Below are 11,862 nucleotides of genomic sequence, written 5' to 3' on the forward strand. Positions count from 1 at the left end.
CCCACTTAACAGAAACTGTACCGGTATATTCAAATACAAATTTAGACAGAATAATAAGCAGATTGATGGATCAATTGAATATGAAACACTCTGAATTTGCAGCAAAAGAGTCCGGATGGAGCCTATGTGGCTCTCCGCACAGGCTCTATGTTAATATTTCTGAATTCAACCCGTTACAAGGATCTACATATCTGCCATTACCTGCTAATATCAAAAACAAAAGAGCCGTGGTCAATATTGAAAATACTGACCAGAAATGCTTTTTGTGGTGTATATTAGCTGCTCTGTTTCCAGCTTCAAGAAATCCTCAGAGAATAAATTATTACAAACAGCATGAACATGATTTTGACGATGCAATGGAGGGTTTGGAATATCCAATGTCTGTTCAGAATATTGATAAATTTGAAAAAAGGGCCAGGCACATCAATGGCAAACAATTATCTATTAATGTATTTATTTGTTCCACTGGCAATTGCCCGATAGCACCTCTCAGAATCAGTACAATTGATGATCAATCTGCTATTCCGATTGATTTGCTCTTAATTGAAGGGGATGGCACATATCATTACACTCTGATACATAATCTTGAAGCTTTAGTGAGAACACAACTAGACAAATATAAAAAAATATTCAAGTTGTGCAGAAGATGTTTAACTGAATTTGATGGTAGAAAAATGGTGAAGGGGGTTTGTGAAGAGAGTGCAGAAATTGCTAAAAACAAGTTAATTGAGCATCTGAAATACTGTGGCAATCATAAACCTGTTCATATGGTAATGCCTAATCCAAGTGAAAATTGCAAATTCAAAAAGTATGAAGCCTCGTTGGAACACCCAGTATATATTGTCTGTGATTTTGAATCGAACCTCAATCCTTTTGCATTCTGCAATCCAGATCCCGAAGAATCTTCAAGTACACCATACCAGCAACATGAACCTTCCAGCTTTTGTTGTGTGGTTATACGGGATGGTGTTGTTATTAAAGAATATTCATACAAGGGACCAAATGCCATCAAAATATTTGCACATAGAATAGAAAATGAGTGCCGTGACATAGCATCTAACATCTTATTAATATCAAAGCCTATGTTGCCTTTAACAGAGGAACAGATTGAAGATTTCAACAATGCAAAAAAATGCCCGGTATGTGATTGTGAATTTTCAGATACAAATATCAAGGTTCATCACCATTCTCATACAGATGGTAAATTCTTAATGGCCCTGTGTAATAGCTGTAATATTAAGATCAAGAGACCAAAATTTATCCCCATATTTTGCCATGGAGCATCCAATTATGATTTCCATCATCTGATCAGGTACGAGGGGTTTGAGAAGCAGAATTTAAATATTTTAGCTGAAAATGATGAAAAATATATATCTATTAGCAAAATAATTAAAGTTGATGGTGTTCCTATTCACATAAGATTTCTTGATTCTTACAGAATTTTATCTGCTAGCCTGGCTACACTGGCCACTCAATTATCTGATGATCAATTCAAAATCACACGTGCAATGTTTCCAAATCAGGACTTGAAATTAATTAGGCGGAAGGGTGTATATCCATATGAATATGTTACAGATTTTTCTAAATTTGATGAGTGTTCCCTGCCACCACAAGAAGAGTTTTACAGCAGAATCAGAGGATCTGGAATCACTGATGAAGATTATCACCATGCTCAGTTGATGTGGAACAATTTAAAATGCAAGACATTTGGTGATTATCACATGGCATATTTGAAACTTGATGTGACCCTCTTAGCTGATATATTGCAGGCATTCAGAAAATCTTCCATGCAAAATTATAAACTGGACCCAGTGTATTTTTACAGTGCCCCGGGCCTAGCATGGTCTGCAATGTTTTTCAACACCAAAATGCAATTGGATCTGATCCAAGATCAAGATATGTATCTGTTTATGGAGAAATGTATAAGAGGAGGCATGGTGCAATGTTCCCAGAGATATGCCAGAGCAAATAACAAGTATATTATGCTGCCCGATTATGATCCAGCACGGCCATCAAATTATATACTGTATGTAGATGCAAACAACCTCTATGGTCACGCCATGATGGATAAATTGCCATATGCAGGGCTTGAATGGGTTGAAGATTTTAACATTGAAGATCTTCAGGACTTTGATGACAGTGAATATGGCCTCTTCTTAGAGGTTGATCTGATAATTCCTGATGATTTGCACAATAAATTTTCTGATCTGCCCCCAATTTCCGAGGTTCAGTGCTCACCTGGCTCTAAACAGAAGAAGCTCATGATGACTCTGGAGCCGAAACAGGGCTATGTCATATATTACAAAAACCTCCAGTTCCTGATGAAACATGGTGTTCAAGTGCCCAAAGTTGGAAAAGTTTTGAGGTTCAGGCACTCAAGATGGTTGAAACCATATATTGACACAAACACGGAGCTTCGAACATCTGCAAAGAGCCAATTTGATAAGGGCTTGTTTAAATTGATGGTGAATTCAGTGTATGGCAAAACAATTGAAAATGTCAGAAAACATACCGATGTTAAAATAATTACTGACCCCAGCCGGAGCAAAAAATTGGTTGCAAAGCCCAACTTCAATTACAGAAGAATTTATGATGAGCACATGGCACTTTTCAACATGATGAAAACAAAGATTAAGTTTGATAAACCTATTTATGTAGGGGCTGCGATATTGGAATTGTCCAAATTACATATGTTAACATTGTATTATGATGTGCTGAAACCTTTTTATGGTGATCGTGTAAAATTATTGTACATGGACACGGATAGTTTTATTCTTGATATTCAAACAGAAGATGTTTATCAAGATATGGCACAGCCTGAATTGTTTCAATACTTTGATACCAGTGAACATACAAGAATTCAACCCCACAACAAAAAGGTGCCTGGCAAGTTAAAAGATGAGACATGTGGTGATGTTATTGTGAAATTTGCTGGGTTAAGTGCCAAGGTGTACACTTTTGAAACATGTAGTGGCGCTGTTGCCAAAAAGGCCAAGGGCATTGGCAGAGTTACTGTTGAAAAAGATCTTCAATTTGAAGATTATAAAAATTGCATCAAATCACAGAGTTCAATTAGAACATCAGAAAATAGAATTCAGAGTGAGGATCACTTGTTGACTAGCAATATTGTAAGAAAAGTGGCCCTGGACCCACATGATGATAAGAGATGCATTTTATCATGTGACATACATACTTTACCTTGGGGGCATTGTGATTTGAAAAATGGCAAACAATGCCCAAACACAGAGCATGATTTGAAATAAATAAACATGCCTATGAACTTATTTGGGTTCAAAAAACAGGCTATTATGGAGCTGCCACCACCACAACCCTCTTCTGATATGATATCTAAACTGAGTGGCTTGTTAATTATTCATCTGAACAGCATACTTACAGATAATGATGATGAAACAGGCAAAACATTGTACATACTCAATATCCCTATACCTGACAGAGCTGTGTGGTGATGCTGTTATTGGGAAGAAGCTTTAATACTGAGCTTGGAATTATTATAGATAGGTGATTGCCATGTAGATAGATATTAGACACAAATTTTATAAATCTATACTCAAATTCCTATACCTGATAGAGCTGTGCGGTGATGCTGTTATTGGGAAGAAGCTTTAATACTGAGCTTGGAATTATTATAGAAAGGCATGAAGATAGATATTAGATACAGACACAGAAAATAAAATAATATTTAGTATTAATTCTATACTTAATATCCATATTTCTAACAATTACAAATCCCACACAGATACAGAGCCTTGCTGAGCTTGGAATTATTATGGACAGGTGATTACTATGGAAATAACATCTAATAGAGTCTTGCTGATATTTCTACAGCATGGAATTGTTATGAATCCCTAACAGAGCTGTGTTGTGTAGGTACATATCTCACACACAGATATAGAGCCTTGTTGATATTGTTATTGTCATAATCCCATATCTCTAACAGAGCTGTGTTGTGTAGGTTGCTTTGAAAATATTATATACTCTTGCTGATATGTTATGGATAAGATGTGAATAATACATACCCTAATAATCTGATTCTGATATTTTCCACTATTGTTTTTTTTATAAACGTTTCAACATACGCTCCAGTTTTGTAGCTACAAAACAGAACAGAAATCATACAATTGTTCAACATACGTTGAAACGTTTATATAGAAACAATGGGCATTGATTGCCACTTTTCAGACAAGTTTTAAATTCCATACAAATACAGAGTTGAAACTGTCATGGCATAGGGATGAAATAACATCTAGACACTCAATAGATGTGAAGAATTAATTATTCCCTAACTGTTAGTCCCTATCTCAGAGCTGTGCTCTGTACAAATCCCACACAGACACAGATCTTTGCTAAGCATGAAACTGTTAAGGGAATTTTTAGATGTAAAAAATAAATTTCACAGAGCTGTTATGGATATGGAGGTGAAGAATTGAATGAAATAATATTTATACCCATCTACTCTGTCTCTAACAAAACTATGTTGCTGTACAAATCCCACACAGACACAAAGCTGAGCATGGAACTGTTATGGAATTGTTAGATGAGATTTGTTTGTAAAGAATGAAATTTAGATCTATACTTAATATTCCTATATTTAACAGAGCTGTGCTTGCCTCACACAGACACAGAGCTGAACATGGAACTGTTATGGAATTGTTAGATGAGATTTGTTTGTGAAGAATGAAATAATTTTTAAATTTATACTTAATATCCCTATCTCTAACAGTTTTGCTCTACATAGACACAGAGCTGAGCATGGAACTGTTATGGAATTGTGAAGAATTGAATATTCTGTCTCTAACAGAGCTGTGTTGTTTTGATGTTATTAGGTACAAATCCCCACACAGACACAGAGCTGAGCATGGAATTGTTAGATGAGATTTGTTTGTGAAGAATAAAATAATTTCTAGATGTTTCAATATTCAATATCCCTATCTCTAACAGAGCTGTGCTTGCCTCACACAGACACAGAGCTGTTATGAAGAAATAAATAAAATAATATTTATACCTATTTGCTCTGTCTCTAACAGAGCAGCTGTGCTGTACTGATGTTATTAGGTACAAATCCTCGCACAGACACAGAGCTGAGCATGGAATTGTTAGATGAGATTTGTTTGTGAAGAATAATTTCTAGATGTTTCAATAATAATATAATTAAATCATCCCTATCTCTAACAGAGCTGCTGTGCTGTACTGATGTTATTAGGTACAAATCCTCCTCGCACAGACACAGAGCTGAGCATGGAATTGTTAGATGAGATTTGTTTGTGAAGAATAAGCCTTGTTGATATTTCCTCAAGACAGGAAATTTGTGACAATGTTTGTATCACCGACAGGAATAATTATTACAAGATTACAGATCACAGAACATGTGGCAAATATTATTATAGTGATGGCCCATATGTTGCAGAGTATGTATACAGGGAAGTGTTTGTAACAGCAGAGCTTGAAAAATACAGAAACACATCCAAATTATATTTTATTAGGGCTTTTGCTGAGATTCAGATCCCACCTCAAAACAATGTGCATATCTCAAGCCGGGAGGCACAGATCCTATGTGATTGCCAGATTTGTACCTACCTATACCGGGAACAGGCCTCAAACACAGACACAGGGCCATGCTGAGATTTTTTGCTATGCTCAATTATACAATTGGAAAAAATGAAATTTATTAACAGAGCTGTGCTTGCCTCACACAGACACAGAGCTGAGCATGGAACTGTTATGGAATTGTTAAATGAGATTTGTTTGTGAATTTTTAAATTTATACTTAATATCCCTATCTGCTAGCTGAGCATGGAACTGTTATGGAATTGTGAAGAATTGAACTAGTTAGAATTGAACAATATTTTTATCACCGACAGGAATAATTATTACAAGATCACAGAACATGTGGCAAATATTATTATAGTGATAGCCCAGTATGTATACAGGGAAGTATTTGTAACAGCAGAGCTTAAAAATTATCATATCTTATAGAGGAGTTTGTTCTGAATACAATTATATTCTATCAATTATGATCCCTGACACAGCCCCGCTATGCCAGCATAGCTTTGAGAATTGTAGAACTGCACATAACATCCTTTGCTTCAGAATCAAAGCAGCAGTTCACCTTGCTTTCCCTGTAGGGTGGTGGAGCTGATGCAACCAACTCTTCCTTGTTATATTCCATGCTTGGGTGTATATACAAACCTGAGTCACATTCACCGGGTAGGTAATATTATTCACAGAGCTGTTAGGAGCTTAAAATATTTAGCTGGCAATCACAAGAAACTGCTCTTGTAGGCAGTGTCACCAAGCAATAATATCAACAGAACTGCTGTTGTAAGCAGGCAAGCAAGTCTGCACCTATATACAAGAAAGCAAGTCTGTACCTCTGCTCTTGTAAGCAGGCAAGTGTTAGAGTTTTTCTATCTTCTCTATAGAAGTAGAATCCAAGCCTGAGATTTACCTGCTCTTGCAAGTCACATCCACCCGGTAAGTAATATTGTGAAGAAGTGAAACCAACAGCTCCTCTGCATTGCAGTAATACCCGAGTGAAATGTGGAGGCCCCCTTCCACTAGATTGAGAAAACACGCACGGGCCTCGTGGAAGCCCCCTTCCACTGAGAAATAGCATGGCAGCAGAGAATCAATACTTAATTATTTCTCCGATACATGCATGAACCTGCTTCTATCAGCCTCTGCATGTATTCTTCTTCTGAAAATCTTATACAGAAATTTTGTAAACAATATATACCCAGATATACTGTACAGCAGCCTTCTTGTACAGCTGTGAGCAATTCTATGTCTGTACAGCTGTGAGCAATTCTGTGTCTGTACAGCTGTAAGCAGTTCTGTGCCTGTACAGTTGTAAGTACAGTTGCTTGTACAGTTGTAAGCAGTTCTGTGCTTAGATACAAATATATAGCTTAATACTTATAATATAGAGAAGTTTTAATATTATTTACATAGTTATTGCTCAATACAATCAAACTGCTTACAGCTGTACCCTAACTTAAGCATAACTGCTTACAATTGTACATACATAGAACAATACAAACCTAAAATTAGAATTAATTTTAATCCAACAAGCACAACTGCTTGCAACTATACAACTGAGCATAGAACTACTTGCAGCTATACAGTATTCCCACACCTGTACAATTGGGCAAATCACAACTGTACAATTGGGCAAATCACAACTGTACAATGCTCTGGGCATAAAACTTCTCACAGCTGTACAATGCTCTTGGGCATAAAACTTCTCACAGCTGTACAATGCTCTGGGCATAAAACTTCTCACAGCTGTACAATGCTCTGGGCATAAAACTTCTCACAGCTGTACAGCACAGAACTGCTCACAACTGTACAGGCACAGAACTGCTCACAACTGTACAGGCACAGAACTGCTTGTAATTTTCTTAAAATTGCTTACAACTGTACAGGCACAAAACTGCTTACAGCTGTACATGCACATAACTGCTTGTAATTTTCTTAAAATTGCTTACAACTGTACAAGTAATAAAATTGTTTATTATCCCCGCATATATGAACCTAAAAGAAATGAGAACAGGAAATACTCTCAATCAATAAATTGATCCTGGTGCATGTTTTTCACCTAATTGAGGCCTTTCATGCTAATCTTTGCTTTCAATCTTGATGGATACTTCTAGGTTAATTGCTTGTAGAGGAAACATGTATTGAATATGCCAGAAGCAAGACATGTTTGAATATAACACAGGTTACAATTCTCAGCTTGAATATTTACAGCCGTATAAGATCAGGGATGGAATATTACAATATGAGGGTTGTTCCTACCCTCTTAATCCTGAAACAGGGTATTCTCAGTGCGGGCTTACAGTTTTGAAGGCTGTTTGCTTCTGTAAATTTTGATCCTGGGCAGCTTATATTTCTGCAGGGTGACTCGGCATGGCCCACTGAACAACATACTCAATTTTTGAAAAAAAATCAATAATTTTGTTTCTCTGATATCTCTGAAACTATTGGTGCTAGAGACATGGAGCTTGGTGATTTTTCATGTGCATGCCAAAATGCAACTTTTTGATCTCTATAATTTTTCAAAAAAAATCTTGTTGTTCTCTAGATCCTGAATAACTCGCCTATTTTTCAAGATAGAGTCATGGGAGTTGTATATTTGATCTCTGTATCATGTTTAGAAGTTTTTTGAAAAAATCGATAATTTTTTTGATTTTGTGATTTCTCAAAAACTACAAGTGCTGGAGACCTGGAATTTTTTCAGGTGGATTCTGTGCATGATTCTCTATGTTTTAGGTCTCTATAATTTTTTTGATAGATGCAATATTTAGGCTGCAAATCCAGTTTTTAAGAATTGCATGTTGAATTTTTACATATGTTATGTCTGGAAATGCAAGTGATACTGCTTACAGCCTGTCTATTCATTGCTTGTACAAGTTTAAACATGACTACTGTACTTATATGTTTTCAAGAAACATCTCCGAAACGTTTCAACGTTGTTTTCGCTGCGATTGATTTCTCAGATTCTATGTTTGCCCAGAAATCATCAGTTAAATACACTATTCTGCACTCAATTGTATTCTCGAACCCAGCCTCTCTCAACATATCAAGAATTCTCATGTAGGGCCTAAAAAACATTCCTGTTGTTACATTGTAGATATCATAGACATAAACCTGTGATCTATCAGGTATGTAAGATATGTTGCTCTGGATCTTGGGCCCTATCACTTCTCCATGTACAACAATTGTATCTTCCAAATCTGTATCAATAATTTTGAACAGTTTCTGCATTACAGGGTGAATTTTAAATCTGCATAGAAATGGCTCGGGTCTGTGTGTATGCAGGAAGAGGCAAGGTTGAAATCTGCTTGGGTATAATTTTCTGAAGCCTGTACCTCATCACAGCATTGCTCTGTCAGAGATAGGGACTGTGTTTCTTCATAATTATTATTCTTGTCAGTAAAAAATTCTACAATAATAGGCTCTTCTCATCAGTGTAACAAATTTCCTGTCTTGTTTTACATGCAGTTCCATCCCTGCTCATCAGTGCTGTAGAAATATCAGCCAGGCTCGGGTCTGTATGCAGAAAAAGGCAAGATATTTGTTTGAAATCTGCTTGGGAATAATTTTCTGAAGCCTGTACCTCATCACAGCATTGCTCTGTCAGAGATAGGGACTGTGTTTCTTCATAATTATTATTCTTGTCAGTAATCAATTCTAACAAGTTTAATTTTTAATAGGATCTTCTCATCAGTGTAACAAATTTCCTGTCTCATGCAGTTCCAAATCCCTGCTCATCAGTGCTGTTGAAATATCCGCCAGGCTCGGGCAATACAGACATGTATTACTCACCAGATGAATTCAAGACCCATGTTTGTAATCAACACTTCAAAAAGGAAACAGGTTGTGGTAAATGACAGAACAAACATTAAAATTATCTGTGAATTCCACGAGGCTTTACCAGATGACACCATATGCAGTGTCATTCTCATAGGTGAAAAATCATATGTTTATGATGTAAGAAATGAGCGAGTCACAGAGCAGTTCTAGAAGCACGATTCAAACACAGAAGCCCTTTGGATATAAAACAATACTTTACCGTCAGTTACCTACCCATTTTATAGCACCTCTGCTCGTGGCAAAAAAGCTTTTACCTACCCAGCACATTTGCCAAAAACTGAAATACAGAAATATTGTAATAATTATTCTGTAAGTTACAGACTTGTGTACAACAAGACCAAACCTTTGCATGACAATATCCAGGAATTTCCTCAATATGATGGAATGGTCCCTGAAAGGGGGGCACAGTACAGATAAGAATTTCTCTTTGAGTTCCATGACAAATGACATGTAATTTTCCTCGGAAAAGGCACAGTGTAGGTAATATCAACAGATATAATCACTCATGCATTTACTAATGTCTCTTTGATGATGAATAACTCTCTGAAAAAACACAATAAAGATTAAATCTATTGGCATTAATTTCCCGGGCAAGCATGATTAATTGTTGGCAGAAACATGGGACTGATCAAAAGATTGGAAAGAACATGGAATGTTTACTTGACCTCCATTCTATTGTATCGATCAGGCAGTTTTGCCCGTATTGTTGAGCTGATATTTTACCCAGATAACAAAACTCTGGTGATTCTTAATAGAGAATAATTTTGCTCTGTTATACAACATTTTTACTAAATTTAAGATCTGGGGGCTATCAACAAAACAAAATTATTCTCAAAATCTCACATATGGAATGCCACATCTATCAGGACTCGAACCCAGAGCCACTTGTTTACAAAACTACAATATTAACATTTTGCCATCAGATTTTATGAGGACTCAAACCCGAACCTTTTGATTACAAGACAATAAAAACTATGCACCACACTCCACTCGGTCTCAGAACCCAATAGATATCAATTCAAGATTCCTGGGATTTTGACAGAAAAACATACTATAAGCTTAATTTCTGGTGTAGCCAAAAATTGACAAGTTTATAGACAAAAATCTGGCTGATGCAACTTTTGTAAGTATGCACAAATCAATCTGAGAAAGCTCGTACTTTCTGAAAAATTCCCGAGGGCATTTTTTACAAAAATCTTGAATTATAAGAGCTCCACACTTGAGCAAAAAACTCATATGGGCATGTTGAGCAAGTTTTAAGTATGGCCAAAGCTGCTGGAGGGGGGTTCGTACTTTCTCGAGTTTATCCCCCCGTAAATACAACTACTGGTAGCATAAAGACCAGAGGTCGCTTAAGGGCAAGAGGTCGCATAAGGACAAGAGGTTGAAAAAAAGGATCGCATAAAGAAAGAATTCGCATAAGTACAAGACTATGAATAAGGAGAAGAGGTCGCATAAAGACAAGATGTCGCATAAGGACAAGAGGTTGAATAAGGAAAAGAGGTGGAATAAGGAGAAGAGGTCGCATAAGGACGAGATGTCGCTGAAAGGCAAGAGGTCGCTTAAGAGTAAGGTCACTTCAGGGAGAGAGTTCGAATAAAGGCTAGAGGTCACTTCAGGGCAAGAGGTCCCATAAGGAGAGAAGGTGGCTTCAGAGCAAAAGGTCGCATAAGGACAAGAAGTTACACAAGGGCAAGAGGTCGCTTAAAGACAATAACTTCGCTTAAGGGCAAGAGGTCGCATAAGGTGAGGAGGTCGCTTCAGTGCAAAAGGTCGCATAAGGACAAGAAGTTGCATAAGGACAAGAAGTGGCTTAAAGACAAAGAGTTCGCTTAAGGGCACGAGGTTGCATATAGACAAGAGGTCGCTTAAGGACAAGAGGTCGCAAAATTAGAGGAGGTCGCTTCAGGGCAAAAGGTCGCATAAATACAAGGAGTTATACAAGAGCCAGAGGTCGCTTAAAGACAATGAGTTCGCTTAAGGGCAAGAGGTCGCATAAGGAGAGGAGGTCAGTTCAGGGCAGAGGGTCGCATCAGGACAAGAGGTATCTTAAGACAAGAAGTTGCATAAAGACAAGAGGTCGCTTAAAGAAAATGAGTTGGCTAAGGGCAGGAGATCGCATAAGGACAAGAGGTCGCATAAGTTCAAGAGGTCGCTTAAGGGCAAGAGGGCGCATAAGGGCAGAGGTCGCATATGGACAAGAGGTTGCTTAGAGACAAAGAGTTCGCTTAAGGGCACGAGGTTGCAAAAAGACAAGATGTCGCATCAGGGCAAGATGTCTCTTAAGGGCAAGAGGTCGCACAAGGAGAGGAGGTCGCTTCAGGGCAAAAGGTCGCATAAGGACAAGAGGTCTCTTAAGACAAGAAGTTGCATAAGGACAAGGGGTCGCTTAAGTGCAAGAAGTTGAATAAGGACAAGAGGTTGAATGAGGGGGTCGCATAAGGACAAGAGGTCGCATAAGTACAAGAC

The sequence above is a fragment of the Lepisma saccharinum genome, chromosome 15 (genome assembly GCF_977018435.1).
Source record: "Lepisma saccharinum chromosome 15, izLepSacc3.1, whole genome shotgun sequence".
Classification (NCBI taxonomy): Eukaryota; Metazoa; Arthropoda; class Insecta; order Zygentoma; family Lepismatidae; genus Lepisma; species Lepisma saccharinum.